Source organism: Odontesthes bonariensis, chromosome 13 (genome assembly GCF_027942865.1).
Source record: "Odontesthes bonariensis isolate fOdoBon6 chromosome 13, fOdoBon6.hap1, whole genome shotgun sequence".
Classification (NCBI taxonomy): domain Eukaryota; kingdom Metazoa; phylum Chordata; class Actinopteri; order Atheriniformes; family Atherinopsidae; genus Odontesthes; species Odontesthes bonariensis.
The window spans coordinates 24,360,722-24,380,214 of NC_134518.1; positions in this window are offsets into that span (position 1 = coordinate 24,360,722).

Consider the following 19,493-nt stretch of genomic DNA (forward strand, 5'->3'; position numbering starts at 1 on the left):
TTAGCTCATTTATTTTTATGTTAAATGAACTATGTAACTATGGATGAGATTTGATGTTAAAAGCAAAGCAAAAAGCAAGAGCAAGCGTTTTAATGTCCCACCTCTAATGTACAACAAATGCAGCCTCATCCGAAGTTCAACTTAAGTGGAGATAAAGAGGGAGGAGGTTGGATAACCTCCATAACCTGATGTACATTTCACCCGCAAATCTAAACAGCTCAATGAATGACACATTTTCAGATAGAAGGTCCCCAAAACAAAATGCCATTGCTGTGTTTTTTTCTATGTTTTTGAGTTGATAATAACTTGCCCTCAAGCACACACAAAAAAAGACTCTTCTGTAATATGTCCCCATTCAGTGCTGTAACTCATGATGCTTTCACTGTCTGACGAATACAACTGACGGTCTGTAGTCTGGCCTCCAAAGAGCCCATATTGCCCAATTAAAACAGGAAGAGTGATGACTTAGCTCATCCTCAATGAGTTTTCATTTTCTGGATGCTTCGGTATGATATGACTCAGCTCTCTGTGTCTTCCTGGAGATACTGAGCTTGTGGCTCAGGCATCTTGACAGGACAGATCCTGGCATGTTCAGAATGGCGTCACCTCCACAACACACACCGCCCACCCCACATCATCAAGACACAGTGGAACGAAACTTGTTATGAAACAGCCATGATGATGCAATGCTGGGAGCATTGCTGTCTTAAAGAGCATAAACAAAACTCTTGGCTGCAGAGTGGTGGATACTGTAACTCCCCTCAGCTCAAGATTTAGTGTTCTGTGATTGAGCCTTAGCCTTTTCAGGAAGTGGTGGGCGATTTTCTTGAGATTTCTGAGGTGTAAAAAGATTGCTGCCTCTACAAAATGTCCATAATTCACTGGCTGTTTCAGGACTCTTCTTGGTCTCCATAATGCTTAATGTGTTGGGGTGTATTTAAACAGGAGGGTCAACCCAGTCACATTAATGCAGTCCACTGCTGTAGCATTGAACCACGAAACCTGACATTAATCCTGAGGGTAATGTGGCCCTTCCTGTAGCTAATGAAATCTGAAGCTTTTAAATGGCTGCACCTAATGACACTCCTTGACAGTTTTGAATTAAGCAGCCATGACTGCCAGGACTGAAGTAAATAGCACACAGATGGCCCACACCAAAGTTTTGTCCAGCCAGCCCCCATCATTTCTTGCCCCTGGGCTGTTGCATGCGATTTTATACCTATTTGAGCATTAAAGAAGCAAATGATTGAGGTTAAACAGTAGGGAAACCTCGGCTTGGCCTTTATTACATTTATCTATGAAATGTAACTGTTATTCATGGATAATTTTAGGAGGCTTCTGGTGTGATTCATCACTGGAATCTGTTAGAACTTGTGAATGTTAAGCGCATAACCCACATTTCAACCAAAAACTACTTTCACCCTGAGAGACGTTTTTCATGGAACCAAATAAATGTGTTTTGGCTGCAATCCAAAGTATCACGAAGATTAGGTCAATTACTCTGCCATGTTGTCGGATGTCATTCTGAACTGCAGTAAACACCAAGAGCTGTGAAGCTACAGTGAGAGGGAGTTGATTCTTTTCTACTGCAAACATACAAAACTGCAGTTTTGTACCTTGTACTAAGGTAGAGATACTCATTGCGCGGCTCGCGAGCCACATAAGGCTCCTCAAGCTTTAATTAGTGGCTCGCACTCGCATCGTAGCTTATAACAATATGGTAACAATAACAATACATTTTTTCAAATAACATACAGCGAATACTGCACAGTATTAAGTATTTTTATGAAGTATTAATTAAGGCTTAATGATGTTTCCTAAAGGGGGCTCTGTTAAACCTGGCAACGCAGCCCGCTTAAACCACCGTCACACTTGACCGCAGTGCATGCTAGCTCCTTTAGCCAGCGCGAGATGCAGGCACAATCGGTTTTTAATTAAAAAAGGGCAAAAACCAGCACAAAAACCATGCTCATCTTAAATGTCTCACTATGATTACAACAACAAACTACAAATACAACATGAAGAAAGTCAAGGACATGCATGCCAGCTTCCGCTCATCCCAGTATTAAGGTAAATGTGGTCTTAATTGAAAATGTATTGGCTGTGTTGTTTCTTTTTTTGTGTGATGTTTTATTTAGAAATGCATATTGGCAAAAGGGGACTTAGTATGTTGTCGTAAAAGTGGCTCTTCCCTTGATTTTGCTCTGCCAATGTGGCTCTTGTGAAAAAAATAGTGAGTATCACTGTGCTAAGGTGTGGGAGTCTATGCCCTTGAAAAAGCAACATGCCTTGCTATCATAATTACTTTTTACATCACACATATCAGTGATTAACTCACTTTTGTCTCAACTTTGTTGTTGAAAACTATTTGAAGAGTCTAACTCAAACACATTTGTAAAGTCCCAAATGTTTCTAAATAAAAAACACTTTACCCCAGCTGTGTTAGATAGCTTGAAAAGTGTAAATATTTCTATATATCATATTTTCTCAAATAGAGGCTGAGGCTTTTATTTACTGCAATATCTCATTCTTCATTCTATTTTGTGCTAGCCAGTGAATGCCATCAATTAACGCCTCAATACCTGGTCGGGCATCTCTCAATTTTTGTAACCTGTCACATGCTCCACAAGGGGTGTGTTTGAAAAACAGGAAGAGCTGCATGAGCAGGTGAGCCTACAGACATCTGTGAAACACATCAAAACCCCTTCTTGATGCTCTTTCATGGCATTGCCATGAAACAGTCAGACAGTCATGATCATGCTCCTTCTCCTTATTCATTCCCCAGCTGGCTGCATTGCTAGAGTTTAAAATAAGAATGTAGGAATAGATAGCCAATCAGAAATGTTCAGACCTTCATACTCCACCCTCAAAGTGTTACCACCCACAGTGTTATTGAGGGGTAATACTTCTCCTTGGTGTATTATTTAGCCTCTGGTAACTGTTGTTCTAGATGGAAGGGGTCTGGCAAGGGACCCTCAAGAGCGCCTAGTCCCTGTGGAAAATGTTTGTGGTGGAAATAATGCTATACATGTCCACAAACAGTATTTTCTTCAGTTTGCAAAAAAAATTATTGCAATCTTGAAAACGGTATTGTTTAGATCGTGTTTCTGCGCTTCCTGGCACATTATGGTTGACTACAACACAAGCAAATATGCCTCTTAATGTGACATTGTTCATTCTGTTATATAAGGACTTTTTCTGACCACAGTATTTCCAGTTTTGACGTGAGATTTACATTATTTTGTTTCTTTTAAGACCTTTCTTTGGACGCATGCATGCCGCAAAGAATATGTGTCAAACGGGTTTTTTTACTTTAGTTTATGACAAACCTACTAGTTAACAATTCGCTCTGGGTACAGATGCACGCCCTGAAATATCACGCACATTTCATGACTGAAAGAGATACACATTTACTTTAAAACTATCACGAAAGACTTGGATATATTGCAGCAACAGCTTTTAAGAAGGAGGCTGAAGGAATGAAAGACGGCTGAATTGTAAAACTTCACCTTTGATGCATGTAAGCAGGAATATTAGTGGAATATTCATTTTTATCAGCCACATAAACATAATTTTTTTGAAGAAATAATTTAACAAGTAATAACTTGAATATTTTATGCATTTAAGTCAGTGTAGTATCTTCAAACTGCTGCCAGGATCCAAATATTACCCTGTGGCACTATTTGTTGTTAGAATTTTTAGAGAATATCTTCAATTTAATGCACAAAGAGTCCTCTTTCTCCCATATGACTGCAGAAAAGATCATGTTTTCATCATTTCTCATCTTATTGCTTTAGGGATCAGCAAAGGGAACTGATGAATTTGTTATGATATTCATATTATTCTGTATTTGAAATCCAGCATTTCTCTAACCAAATTACATTGTCTTTATTCATGATGCCTGCCTTTTTAAAAGGACATTAAATCCAGCCAGACTTGTCTGAGGACGGTTGAGGATGTCACAGCTGGATCCAAACATGAAATCTGAAACCACATAATTGTTGATTTGATTGCACCAAATATGCGAGGCGTGCAATCTTCCCAAACCAAATAAATCAATTAATTTACAAACTGCCAAGCACAGAGAAAGCCTCTTCGTTTTTCTGAAGCAGCGCCACGGTAAATAAACATCTGCAGAAAACAGCTCCGACCCATTTCTTTTGATGCGCAACAAACAAACCATTCCAGAAACCCACAGAGGCACACTGTGGCTGCTGCCAAGGGAGACAGAGTGTGAAAATGACTTTATATGGGTTGAAAATACATCCCAAGAGCAGAAAATAGAGCTCATTTCACACATTTGAACAAAATCGGACAAAGGCATTTGCCAGAAATATTTAAACCACAAAAATCTGTTTCATTTTTAGCTAAAGCTCAGTTGTTTAGAAAGAACTCAAAGCTGTGGAAATTTCCCACTGGGGGAAAAAACATTTGTCTCTAACATGTTGACTGTTCAATGTTAACTCTATGACAAACATCGGCAAAACTCAAAGGGCTCTCAAACAAAAGCAGCATCATTTTAACTGCACTGTATGCTTTAAAGTGACACCACAAAAGGAGCATACCAGGCTTATCTGAGTTGAAGAGCCTCCCACGGCGAAATGCAAGCTCAGTGTCCAGATAATGAGTGAGCACCAAGGGGCCCGACCGCTCATTTGATCACAAACACATCGGGAGAAGAGGGGCAAAACACTCCAGCTGCCTGGTCTCATTTAAACCAGCTGGAGGGGTGAGCAGAGATGGGAATGTACAGCCACCAAGCATTATCTGCTGTTTCCCCGTGGTAACCGAATCCCCTCACCACCTCATCTGATTGTTCAGGCAGAGATCTCAGAAATCTACAGTGTCGGTGCTGAAATCCAGGCATGCAAATACTGAAGCACTCAGCTGGAGAGGCTTCAAGACCTCAATAGTTTCCAAAAGAAATAAAATACAGAGTGAGGGCAACTGTAGGAGGATCACATTCAGCAATTTTTCTTTTCAGTATGTTTTGGTTTGGTTTGTTTATCTTCTGCAAGCGAAGTGTGGACAGAAAAAGGATTTGAATAAGCTCATTTGAGTATTTATTTCCTGTTCCAGTGCTACAATTTTCCAAATGCCAGACTTTTTTTCTTGAATGAATGTTTAATGAATGATTTGGGGTTATTGGGATTAAAAGGGTTATAAATAGAATGGGGTGCTCTAAGTTAAACTGTAGTGCGTGGGTGACGTCTCCACAACTCTTGTGAAATTGGTTTAATTCCATACAAAAACCACAAGAAATCCTGTTGAGTGCAAGTGAAAGAGGTCTTCATAATTTCGTTTGTCTTACTTGGTCATGATTAGCACTTTAAACTCATCATAACTCATAATAATGATCCCTAATTCAAAACTAGAAAAGTTTATCCCACTAAACCTTTTCGTTCCTTAAACAAGTGAAACTTGTGTATTTGTGTTATGCTGCTGACTGAGTGTTTTTGATTTATAGTTCACCCTCTGATATAAATACAGCACTGAGACAAACATACAGTATTGTCCATGATTGAATCATTATGCGCCTCAATTAGATATTACTTTCTCAAACTACTCTGTGTTTAAACCATTTTGTTTATTTCAACTTAGACTGATGATTGGCTACACATCTAAGACAATTCATGTCATGTCGTATGTACAGTAAACAGCTTGTCTGCAGCATAATGGCTTCTTTTGGTGTGTGTTGCTGAAAATGATACAGTAATCAAGTCTTTTCTAATGATTATCAACATTCTCCAAACTAATGAAAAACAAGCATTCAAAGCTGACCAATCACAGTTTTTCCCACCCTCATGTGGTATTTATGTGCACACTGTGTAGACATCCTTTTGAGGCAACTACTCCTGAGTCCGAAAAGTAGTTTTTGAGCCCTAAAGGCTAGTGTGATAGATATAATATAAAAATATCCAATGTTACATATCTGTAGGAGGCAAATGTATCAGAACCTTGGCTTTTGAAATCATTTGTGACACCCTCCCTCTGTACAGAAAGGCTCCAACTCTGGGATTGATAGTCCTGAGATGGGTTCCCACACATCAGCTGCTCCTTTTACAACATCTGTGTTGCGCTGAGAGACTCTCAAACTGATGTTATAAAACTTTTAAATTTCACAGCCATTTTTTTTTTTATTCTATAACAATTCTTTGGTAGAATGACGTTTACGGCAGATTTGTTTACAGACAAATGTTTGATGTTTTTCTTTTAGAACCAACGGGTATATACAGACTTCTTAGTTCCATCAATGGCAAGTCCTGACCCAGATGCAGGACAACAGCCCAAACCATGATACTACCACCACCATGTTTCACATATGGGATCAGGTTTTTTCTGCTGGAATGCAATGTCTTCTTTTGTCAAATTGTGATGTGTCTGATTTCAGTATAATGACTTCACAAAATAAGTTTTATCACAACTTTAAGTAGCACTGCAGCAAGAACTACATGATTCAGTTTTTGGCTTTTCTCAGTGTATCTGATCTATTAGTGGGTGCAACTATTTTCAACCCGAGACCAAGGTCTCAAAGGTGATTATCAGCGAGCTGATTCACATTATGTACTCAGTTAGACAGATACTGACTGATGATTCTCATTTCAAACTGAAAGTTCTGTTTTTATCAGAAGGTGTTTTTCCAACGGCCTTCTGGCTTGTTCATAAGATCTAAAGCAAACTGCTGACAGAGAGCCATTTTCTTTTTTGGAAGAGGGATGTTTTACACCTGCATGTCTGATGATGGATTTGATCTTGATTTGGATTTTGTCGGTTGACCACTCATTGGGGTACTCAGTAATGGTCCCTTAAATTAAGTGAGTTCAAGATAGAGATTGTGAGTTCAAGATAGAGATTGTGGATTGGCGGTGGTCTTCACAGCCTTAGCCCTCAAAGGGAAGCTTATCCAGGTTGGAGAGATTGCAGCATCATATCTGTTTGGTGCCTGGCTCAGTCAGTACAAACTCTTTAGAGATGGGCTTCTAACCTTGTCCAGCTAATCTTTTATCTCATTTGTTTAATTGGGTTCCTTTAATCTACTTTTGGTGTGCTTGTATGGAAATCTGATCATGGTTGAGTTAATTTCTATGCAGAAAAACAGATACATTAAAAAAAAAAAAATTTTAAAAGATAAAAAAGATTTTACGCATAAATATAAATCCAGCCATAAGAAGAGAGTGTTACAACTCACAGCGATTATTCACAGGACGAAGAAAGGGTAAACGCACGAGGACTACTTCTTTCATAACACTTTATAGAGGCAATTAGCTCCTGATCTCAGGACACTCAGGGTTCCCAGTGTGCAGTCATGGTTTGACAGGAATGTTGCATGTCCCCAACAGCTGAAACCTGAAGCAGGAAAAACAGCTGGCAACATACAGCGCAGTCAGATCCATAACATACCAGCATGATCATCAGTGCCACACTTAGAACTTTACAACATCAAAGAGCTGGGTGTCTATTTAAGAAACATGTAGATCTCTAAAGTGTTTTACCCAATTTTCTGTCATTGTAGCTCCTAATCACCAGATATAACAGAAAAACATTCCACAATCTGCTTTAAAAAAAAAATAATAGAATTACTTCTTTATGGACTTTGGATTTTAAACAAGTATAAGTGGAGAGCTTAACTACTAAACAGCAATTTACAAATTCACAAGGATTTTTAAGGATTTTTTCTCCTCTGTGAAGAAAGTTAAAACATTTCCTCATACTGTTGCACTCCACTAAAAAAGAGAAAAGCAGGCATTTGTACACTTCAGTTTCCTCTCAGAATAAAGCATTGACAAACATTTTGGAGATTTGTGATGGTGAAAATGTGCTAATTGTATGTAGCTATGTGTTGTCATGGCAGTGCTAAAAGGCTTTGCTCCGGTGTGAAAGGCTTTGACCTCCCTCTGTCGATAAGTTAGAGCGGTTGTGCCTGTTCATGTGTTTTTTGTGTTGGTGGAAAGAGTTTACATTGAAGCATTAGCCATTTGTTGGGCTACGTCAGATGAAATGCCAAAAAACAAAGTCTGGCAATCCGTGAAACAAAATAATAGGAACTGTTCAATTTACTGCAAAGGTAAAGAAAAGAGTTGAGAAAGGACTGAAAAAATGTTATCCCTCCTCTTTAATGGAACACTTGCCTGCTTTAGATTTATAGCTGTGTGCATTCATAAATAAAAATTATGTGATATACGATCCCTTACACCAAAAGTCTAGTTGCTACGTAACTGCGAGAGGTCAGACGTTCCCTGTGAAGAGATGCAGTTCCTTCAGAGACATCCATTCATCAAGTGCTGCCAACATGCCAAAAGTACAAAGGACAGCATTTCCTTGGTTGGCTTCCTTTCCTTTCTTGTTTGTCTTTCCCATCTCTATTCTTCTTTAAACTCTATTCACAGTCGTATTTAACATCTCTGAAATAGCCACAGCACAAAGAAACAACCATATTTCTTAGTTTTTGAATTGCAAGCGGACTTTGTTCGCTGAAACGCTTCAGTAACTCTTTTACTTTGTCCAATAGAACTCTAGATGCCGCCCATTAATATTGTGTCCTACTATTTGTCAAGTAAAGCAAACCAAAAAAATGAAGAAAGGAACTGAAGGAATATTAGCTTCACTCAAGTGTCAGAAGCTGTCCATCTGCATTTCATTGAGGTACATATAAAGTCCTGTTTAATGGGTCTCTGCGCTCATGTTGAGAAATGCCCCTTATTTACCCCAGCTGAGGCAGGTGGGGACCGGGGTGGCTAACATAAAACAGAAACAATTTCTGCTTAGGAGACTTGAAGTTCCAAGACTACCATAAAACATAATGTGTCATTAATGAAGTTTCATTTTCTTGCCCTTTTCCTCTTTTTGTTATAACATTAGCAGCTGGGGAAGTACTTACCAGATCTGCTTAAACTTTGTAGTCTGTGTGACCATGAATAATTTACTTCAATTGTACATTTTGGAATAAAAGAAGAGAAAACCTTATAAGTGAAGACCAGCTTTTTCCTCTCGGATAGAGCAAAGAGAATACATAATGGGAGAAGGTGACAAGACATCAAAGAGAAATTTTACAGATAGATAAGAGACAAAAGAACAGTGACTTCAAAACACTGAGTTCCTCCACTTTGCTCTTTATAACGCTCACTTTTTTTTATGTGCTCACATTCACATAAAAGCTATTTTCCTCCATCTCCTCTCAGCTCTGCCTCAAAGTCTTTCAGCCATAAGGAGTAGCTCTCATCTCCACCAGTTGACATATGGGGGAAAAAAAAGAAGAATACAATAACAAAAGGAAAAAGGAGGAGTTTGAGTTGGATTTTGTCCTAATGATCAACATATTGTCACTGTCTTTGAATTATTTTATTTAAAAAAAAAGCTCTACCTTCCGCTTTGCTGCGTTTAATTTAATGTGGATCAAATATGGATTAACAGGCATTAGACACAAGTTTCGGATAATACTTTTCATTCGTTAAATATCTATGACATCCACTCACAATAGCAAAGTGTGACCAAAAGCACGGAATTATGAAAACAGAAAATTAAAATGAAAGAATATAGAAATAGGAGGTTTCTAAAACATTAAAGATATATAAATCTATTCATTGCATGGATTAGTCTCGCATTTCCAGTCCAACATATTGTGATTATCCTCTCCGGGTGTTATTTAAAGTTTAATCCTGTGTCTTAATGTATCTTAATACAGTGAAATTCATCCACAAATCTTTTCAAAACACATCATTTTAGAAGCTTGCTGATGTAAAGATTATTCGCTGGTCTTTTACTTGCGGGAGTGGGAAAAGCCAACACATTACCCAATCAGGCTTTGACTAATAAGAAAAAGGTTGTCAGATTCATTCAGAAGTGGAAGGACCAAAAAAAAACTAAAAAATACAGCAAACCACTTAACTTGCAAGACAAGTGCTGTAACATCTGACTTAAAGCCAGAAGGACTCTGGTGCTAAAAGTCTTGATATCTTACTGCAGTAAAAGGATGAACAAAACAGCGACATGGTAATCTGTGGCTAAAAAGGATGTGAAACCGGGGTGTAAAGTGGGAGGGCCGTGTGGTCACTTGGCCCCCCTACTTCCGTAATCTTCATAAAGAAACAATTGCTCTTCTGAGCTTCTTTTCTATTTTGTCTGAACTGGCCTGTTAACTCCCTCCTGACATTCTGCATTTAAACCATGTTCATTTAATAGAGTCACTGAATAAAGGCAAAATATATTAGTAAGTTTACAGGGTTTGTTTAAAAATTATATTACTGATTCATAGCTCATAACTGTCAGCAAACCTTCAGTGAAGAAGTTTCTGCTCTGACATACAAAGGTTAAACAGCAGAGCATGCTACACCATTCATGATAAGGTACAATAGCCTCCTCAGTGTCAATGGCACATTCTTTAATTCAGAATTACTTTAAGATCACGTGATATCTAATCTAAATAATTGATTTAGCATTTTTTTAGCGAGTGAACTGACTTTATGTCTGGTGGAATTCTCTGTTATTCCAACTAATCCCATGAAATCGATCCTGTGATTGTGACAACAAGACTATCCCCTGGCTATTTAACACTGTGTCACACCAGAATGTGAAACATTAGTCCACATTACAAAATGTAGCAATTTTGCAAGAAAGGTTGGAAAATGACACTTTCTTTTCCAAAAATATACCTACGTCTGCCTTTCAAATTTGTAACATAGTATTTTCCAAAAATATTAAATTTTTCTGCTTTGCTGTCCATCGTTTAGTTACGAAAAGGCTTAAAAAACATGGTTAGAGTTAGATATTTAATAACAATATGATCAGAGTTGCATGGTTACGGTTTTGCATCATCTTACCTGAACTTTTCTCTGCACAAACCATCAAGGTAACAAAAAACATTTCCTCTAATTTCTGAGCCTCCAAGTTTTTGACATGTGGACAAATGTATCTGTTACACATTTTCCTGTGAGACTAAGCTGGACTCTTCCTGTGTATCCAAATCTTACTGCAGATCTCACATATCTCTACGATTGATTACAAAAACAATATCACACCTTCACTTCTCATTTAAATCAATGGTTCCCAACCTTGGAGCTCCAAAGATAACACTGGGTGCCCGCAGGGTCTTCTCCCCACTGAGGCTGTCACAGTTAGATTAGCGAATGATGACACATTTATTGGATTATCCAAAGCTTTTATGAGGATTTAGCACATTAAACACTGTTGTTGCACACAGTTGTGTGTTTTGTCGAATTCCAGAAAATCAATATTGATAGAGCAAATCTACAATTCAAACAGCTGACTGATGAGATTTTGTTGCACACAAATTTAGTCTCTACAACCCTACAACAAGCAGATGCAGGTTAAAGACGAGTGGAGTTGGAAAATATCAAAGTGGGAGTAACAATAATTTCCACCGTGGATAAAACAGTACGGTGGCACTGTGATTATGTCTTTAAGCACCAATTTGAACACCCACTTGGCATAAGAAAAGGCTCCACCATCCTGGTGGATGTGGAATGCCTCAGCTGTTATGATGAGCTCAGTCACCTTTAGGTTTAATCATCCGTCCATCCATTTTCTATACCCGCTTCATCCAATTCAGGGTCATGGGGGTGCTGGACCCTATCCCAGCTGCCATGGAGTGAGATGCTGGGTACACCCTGGACAGGTCACCATTCTATCACAGAGACAAACAACCATGCACACCCACACTCACCCTTAGGGTGAATTGCATGTTTTTGGGCTGTGGGAGGAAGGTGGAGTACCAGAAGAGAATCCACAAATGCACGAGTCGAACATGGAAACTCCACACAGACACACACACTGTGACAGGGTGACACTGCTAAGCACCACACCACCATGCAGCCCCAGGCTTAATCAATGTCAAAGAAATGTTTCCCAGGAGGACACATACATTCTTCTTTTGAAAAGGACATGATGTTGCAGTGCAGCTGCTGAAAAACACCCATTCAGACCAGCGTTCAGCACAGCGTTCAGCCCGTAACTGGCTCTCACCAATATCACACCTGACATCTCATCTCAAGCACAGAGGTACTTTTTTCTTATGAAATAAAAAGTGGGACTGATTGTTCTGGACAGGAATGCCAATAAATAGATTATTCCTATGATGTGCACCAGTGTGGGATTGTTGGCGGGGAAGTCTTTTTCTCTTTCTTTTTTTTTCTCACATTTTGCAGAGTCAGCAAAAATAAGTATTTGGAGCTGTCTGAATTTCTAAAGTTTCTCTAAAGAAAAGACACCTCTGCAGGTTTCCTTATTCCAAGTTTAAAAAAAAAAAAGTCTTAATGGCTGCAGTATCCTTCTCAGGCTCAGTAAAACATCCCACGACTTGTATTGAGAAGAAATTCTTATAGCTGAGTTCCGGCAGAGCTTGATCTTCAGCTCCTTCACTTTGTAGTACCGACTGAGGCTTTGTGAGCTTTCAAAGTCTGTTTTCAGAGTCAGTCTTCTCCCCGAGAAAACATTTCCTTATCTCTCATCTGTCAAGTCTCATTTCTCCGTCTCGGTGTATGTCAGCGCGACCAAGCTGCAGCATGCTCAGCCCCCTGCTTTAAAATTTACCAAAAAAAAAAGACAAAAAATCCATAAGAAACATATGGTCCATTTCCAAACTACATGCCTCTGTTCAGACTGATGAAACTTTCGATAAGTGCAACAGCATTAGATGGGAAGATAGTAGCTACCCACTTTGGGTATCTCACCCCCTTTCCTACATTTAGCTTGTTTTGACTCTGTTTGGTCCTTTGCTACAATAAAGCAGGGGTGGATGATCGCCGTGTCTTCTATAACTGAGAAAAAAACACTCCTTATGAACAGTGCACACGGGAACCCGATGATTGGTATTCTTAAGTGCACGAGAGCATGTAAAAGTCTGGCATGCTGCCTCTATACAGAGAACACCAGTTCACACTACCAGCAAAGATGTATTGTAAAGTTAAAGGTGAGGAGTCGAACTTAAGAAAACAACTATGTATTGAAAAGGCATTCAGGACAGGCAATGAAACATAAAGCTCTGAAGGTGATGTCAGACTGGCTGATATCACCTGCCACCTGGAGAAAAACCCTCAGTAGATTTTCGCTACTGATTAGACTGTAGAGAGTGCAGCCATTCAAAAGACTTCCCTTATTTATTGTTTTACAATATCTATGGAGAATCTGTGCCTGACAGGGAGATGAGGGTCTGGAGCGTGTTTTGTACATGCTTTGAGTTTGATCCCATTGCTGCTAGAAATCTACAATAAAAAAAAAAGAATAATAATATGAGACCATTTCATGATTTAAGGAACTACTCTGTGATGTTAGTAGATCCTAAATGTGCTGCAGGTGCAACATCAGAGGATGAGAATCTGCCCTCGGACCCTATAAATCTGCTGAGAGAGAAGTCACCAGACATGAACACTGTAATGACACTGCTGCTGAAATGTGCTCTCAGCATGAAAAGTAGAGTTTTCATTCAAGCGATGGAAAATTGTCAGGTCATAAATTCCAGTACACTTAACTTAAATGCCAAATGATTAGAACTTGATTTATCTTTCTTTCTTTTTTAAAAACAGCCCCACAGTAGTGAATTTTTCCCCAAATTCATCCCTGTGTTTGTTCGTTGGTCCGTGCAGGATAAAACAGCCTATATCAATTTTAATGTAGAATATAGTGTTCACGGGAGCAACTGCATGTGAAATGTAAAAAAAAAAAGCCTGCGTGGAGGTGATGGTCACTGTCAAGTTAATAATCTATTCAAATCTCAATCAATTTCTTTTGATTTGCAAACCTGACCAAGCACAGTTATTGTCTAAACCCAACCAGGAAGGAACAAAGTTTGTGTTTACATGTAACCAAGGCAACTAGCAAAATAGCATCCATGAGGGTGTAGCCGTAAACACAATCTTTTTCTAATCTTAACCAACCTTTAGCATTGTTACTGCCTAAGTGTTGTTGTGTTACTAACTGAACGTAACTCAGATGTGAAAAAAGCTGTCATCGTATGTCGGTCTTGAACTTGCGTCATTAATACATACATGATTGAAAGCCACGTTACGTGCACTGTTGCACCATCTAACCCTGCTCATTGATGTTATTCAGTGGCTTTCATCATGTCTGATCAGCCACAAACTCCAGTTTCCCCTAATAACCCATTCTGTGCCAAGTGGGAGGCACATCCCAGTCTGTTTGTGGCTAACATGTGCACATGGTCCGTGGAGTCATTTAAGCAGAAAAGCAACTGTGGCTTTTATTACTGGAACTATGTTTACTTGCTGTAATATTTTTTCACTGATTTTTCATCAATTGGTCACTATTCTACCAGAACATTTTTCATCTTTAGGTGTCACAATCAATTTCAATTTCAATCAAATTTCTGTGGCAGTCCCATCCTTGTGAGAAAAGATCTGCCATGATGCAAACATGCAGATAAATGAGATTGTCCCCCTCCAAAAACGCCCCCATGGTTAACTGCGTGTGAAATGTCAGAATTGTATCCAATAAGATGATGGTTGCATTGCATAAAGAATATATTTTAGTCCAAACCATTTAGCTTTTTTTTGGTTGTTTTTGGTGTTTTTTCACTCTAAACAAACAGCTCTGATTTCTAATATGAAGCAAGAGATGTTCTTACCTAAACCCAACCACGAAGCGACAAAGGGTGGTCAGCTCACATTGTTTTATTGACATATTACCAAGGCAACAGCAAATGATCCATTAAAGTGACCGTGGTGTGTTTTTGCCTGTAAAGTGTGTTTTAGACTAGATTATTGCTCTAATCTGAACAAAGTAATGATCTTAACTCAGGATGGGAATCGTGAATCGGCTCCTAGCAGTTCGATTCCGTGGAATCGTTAATCGGCCTGCCTAAAGATCCTGTTTATAGGTTCTGCTAACGTCTGATGCATTTCTGCGATGACGTCATGTGCACGCTTCGTATTTTGGCTCAGAATGTTTCCAACAAGGGGTCGAGGCAGAAGCGCTCCAAAGTTTGGTTATTATTTCACCAAAAAGGACAATACTAGGGCCAGTTGCAACACGTGCAGAGCTTTGATCACATCAAAGGGGGGAAATATGTCCAACATGCTGAAACATTTGACCACACAGCATGAAATTACTTTTCACGAATGTAAAGTCTTTGACACGCTGCTAAGCAATGGCGGCAACTCTCGCGGGGAAGCTTGTGGCACAGCGTCTTCCGTCTCAAAAGTCCCAGATCCTGTTGATTGTAACAGGGCTCTCAAGTCTCACGCATTGAGCGTGAAAGTCTCGCTTTTCGGTCTTTTGTCACGCACTCCCGCCATACATTGTATTTCTCACGCTGAAAAAAAATTAGGATATAAATTTATCTGGCACGCCGCTATCGCTATGGAAATGGAAGGAAACAAGCACGTCTCCCATGAATCTGAGCAGAGCAGTTATTAATAACAACAACACTAATAATGATATTATTAATGAAAGACCCCCATCCCTGCAACCCGTCCAACCGGGCCACTCAACCGGGGTGGGGGTTGGTTGTCACTCTTGCCTGCATTCAAAACTTCAGAGGCCTGTAAATTGTAATATCCATCTGGTATTAACATTTTGTTGACGAGGACTGCAGGAGTGAGGCAGAGTTAGATATATAGAGTTATATATTGTACTATATTTGTACTATATAACTGGATGAGAATCGATAAGGAACGGAATCGATAAGCGATATCAATAATGGAACCGGAATTGCTAAATTCTTAACAATTCCCATCCCTAATCTTAACCCAGCCAGGAAGTCACAAATGGTTTGCTCCGCACAAGAAAGCGCTCTTTTTTCCCTCTTTCTCTGTTTTCATGTTGTCCTTGGGCCTTTGATGTGTCACAGTCTCATAATTCCCACCTGCGCAACTGCACTAACAGCGAAATATGGGTTCTCTGAGGATTTTTTTTTTTTTTAATAATTATTTTAGGAATAGAGTTTTCCTCTGTATTAATGAAATGAGTACATACAAAGTACTGATATAGTAAATAAAATATATATATATTTTTGTGTGGTTGTATATTGCACACCAGGACTTGGACACCCTCTGATTGCGGTCTTCATGCAATAAATTGGTATCGGTTAACTTTAACAAGTACGAGTATGTTAGAATAGTATCGGTCCGATACCAGTATCGGTATCGGTGCATCCCTAGAAAAAACAGTTGTCATACCTGGGTGTTGAACTTGCGGTTGAAAGCTTTGAAAATTAATCACTCCATACAAGGTCCTTCCCCTTTTAGAGAACTTTGCTACTTGTTAATGAAAGCACTTGAAAACAATGTTGGCCACCATGTGGAAACGCTCATATGAGTTGTATTTCCCTCTTGCCATCCCTAGTGGTAGCGGTTTAAAGGACTCCCATATGGGTTGTATTTAACGGTATGACCAAACTATCCATTTTATCATATTGATTGGAGGACTTGTTGGGATAAACACTGCCAATAAGTCTAAAATTGAAAATATTCTGACATTCAAAGATAATGTTATGAGCGCATTCATTTAATCAAGCTTGCTGCAAATCACCCAAGTACTTATATTTGTATTATTCATCCATTTACTAATTTCCAATGAGTGGATCTGCTATCTCAGGTGTGTTTACTTACTGCTTTGGGATTTGTATTTTCAATAAGGTCTTTTTAAAGCTTTTTATGATTGATAACAGGGGGCATTATTCCACTTATAAACTGTAGATTTGTGTTTGTGTTTTTCTGTTTTTCTCTGATCACTTTGGCCACTTTGTTTCCAAAGACAGATTAACCATTATAGTCACAAATATGTCTCTCAACGTCATTCAGAAAATTCAGTGGAATTTTTTTGGGAAGCTCATGATGAAAAACGTTAAAACTTTTATTTGGTTATTTTGGATGTAAAAAACACCACAAGGGATAAAACCTGTCAAATAAGATTTAAAAGAAAGCAGATAAAAAATCTACTTATTTATGGATAACTGTTGTGTGAATTGCTTTCCTGTCTGGACCGGCAGCACATTTCCTCAGTTCATGACTGAGTTCAGAGCCTGACCAACATCAGAAGAGAAAAACCACAGCTGTTCTCAAAATTCAGTGATTAATAAACCTCCTACTGTTGAGATTTCTTTCAAACAAAGATAGCAACTTAACAAGTCATTGTTCAATATCCACGGAACAATGTATTTAGCAATATTTCCAGATAACTGTTAACTGTTGGATTTCAGAGCAAAAAGCATTTCTTTGTAATCTGTTAATGATTAGAAGAAATTTGATTCATGCAAGTGTGAAATTACCGAAAATATGTTTCGTGTGTGAGGTTTTTCAGAAGCAATACCTCGAAATGAGAAGCAGAGGTCGGCAGAAAATTCTTGCCTATCTTCTGGCAGACTTTCCAGAACCTGGAGTATTTCTCAGCTGAATTTGCAGAGCTGCTGATAATGTCACGATTAAAGGCAGATAAGTTAATCCACCAAGCCTCTGATTGCTGACATTTAATGATATGAAGTGCAGGCTGCCTGGGGAGAGGATTAGATTTGTTTAAAGCTTCTAATAAGCAAAACAGATCTTAGATTCCCTAATCTTAACTTTGAAACATCCTAATGAAGATGTCATAGCTTTTTCTCTCATTGCTGATTGCTCCAAAGAAGCTAATTAGCAACCCCAACCTGATCTCACTCTGACTTTCTGCATTTAGTCATGTTAATGACTATGACTGTTATCGTGCTGGATAAACTATTTGTTTTCCATTTTCATAAAGATGCACAGTACCTTACAGATGCTGTAGACATGGAAGCGGACGCGGAAGTGTTGAATTTGATTTTGTAAAACAACAACATTAGAGGCTTGCCACTATTCATTCCGGCATCGAAACAACAATTCAAACAAACATCCGCACACTTCATTACCATCTCAGAAATCTGGAGCTTTATATAGAAGCGGATGATAAACAGGAAACACATTAATTGTGAATACGGTAAATAATGCAGCAAATCTTTTCTGATACCAGGAGACCAATTTAGCTGCAGCTGAGAGGCCACCTGTTGACAATTCCTGCAGTATATGCCGACTTGTATTTGAAAAAGCAAGGATACCTTTTCCATCATCCATGTTACACTCATCTTAGGAATGCCTGTCGGTTATTAAAAACTCAGGAATCAGGAAAAGTCGTCATCAGTGACTGCATTCAGACTTCCACGGCATTCCTTCATCAAACACTTTCCTGTAAACAGCCAAGTGTTTCCTGTGTTGAGACGCATGTGGCTGTATTGCTGCCCTCCAACTGTTGCTGCCTGTGTCGCACTGCCAGGTCTTGCCCCACAGCTCTGGATGTAAAAAATCTTCCACTGGCTTACACTTATGGCACATAGTCCACTGATACACTCTGAGGAAACACCATCTGTTACATTTTCATTACAGGCTTTGCTTCAAGCTAAGACAATTAAAGCTAATAGAGTGCAAATGTTTGAGCCCGTAGTGCCAACTTTACTGTGTCTCACAAGTTCTTATCCAATGTCTATATTACATTTTAATGACTAGTCAATCCACAGTCATAAATTATCATTGGGAACACCTGGACTTGGTACTTTCTGGATATTTGCCTCAGTTACATTCTTGATACCCACATTAACTCTTAATTTGAAACAACTCTGCAGGCTGTTATCCCACATGGCTTTGAAATGATCCTGCATGTTGTATTGCATTCAATTTTGAATTACGCCTAATTACTCGTAACTACTAAGTGAGTTGATAATGGCACTATAAGCCCCAATATCTTTCCTTATATACTAGTGGAAAGAATTACCCGAGCTTTCTGTCAATGATCAGGCGGCGCTTCTGAGAAAATACTGTGAACAGACTCTTTTAAAGGCACTTGGGCAAATTATCTTTAAGCTTAAAAAAGGACAGGCTTGGATAAGCATCTTTAGCCTCCAGGACTTGGCCACCCCTGAGGTGAGAGGATTGCTTCATATGAAGTGAAGGCTTCAAGTGCTGCATGTAAAAATGGAAGGCGCTCTTGTTGTTGGATCTCAAGTGGGTGGCACAGACATGCTGCCCTCTGAGACCCTCGGCTTTGGACAGACAATGGTCGGGCTATGTGAAGCGGGAGCTGCAGAGTCGAGGGTCACTGGGCCTCTCTTCTCAGGTCTCTGCCCCTAAAGTGACTGTTTAGTGACAACACATAGAAAAGGAGTTGTGTGGAGGACTATGGTGGGGAGGGGTTTGGTATGAAGGCTGTGACCAAAGGCGTTCCATCCATCATGTGTCACTTCAGCCCTTTGGGGACTCAGATCTTTGGGCTCACGGTAAATTGACCTCATGTAAACAGTACTTCACTGAGACACCTATATTTAAGATTAATCAGTCGTTTAGGTGTCTGGTTTATTTTCTTTATTTACTGAATTTTTTTACATTGTGGTTTCTTTCTCATTAAATATTTTTTGACAAACTCCTTGTATTGATTTAAGGCCGGGGTATAAAATGTCATAAATGGGTGGAGTTCAATGTTTATGTTTCTTGTGCATATTCAGAATGCATATGGTAAACAAT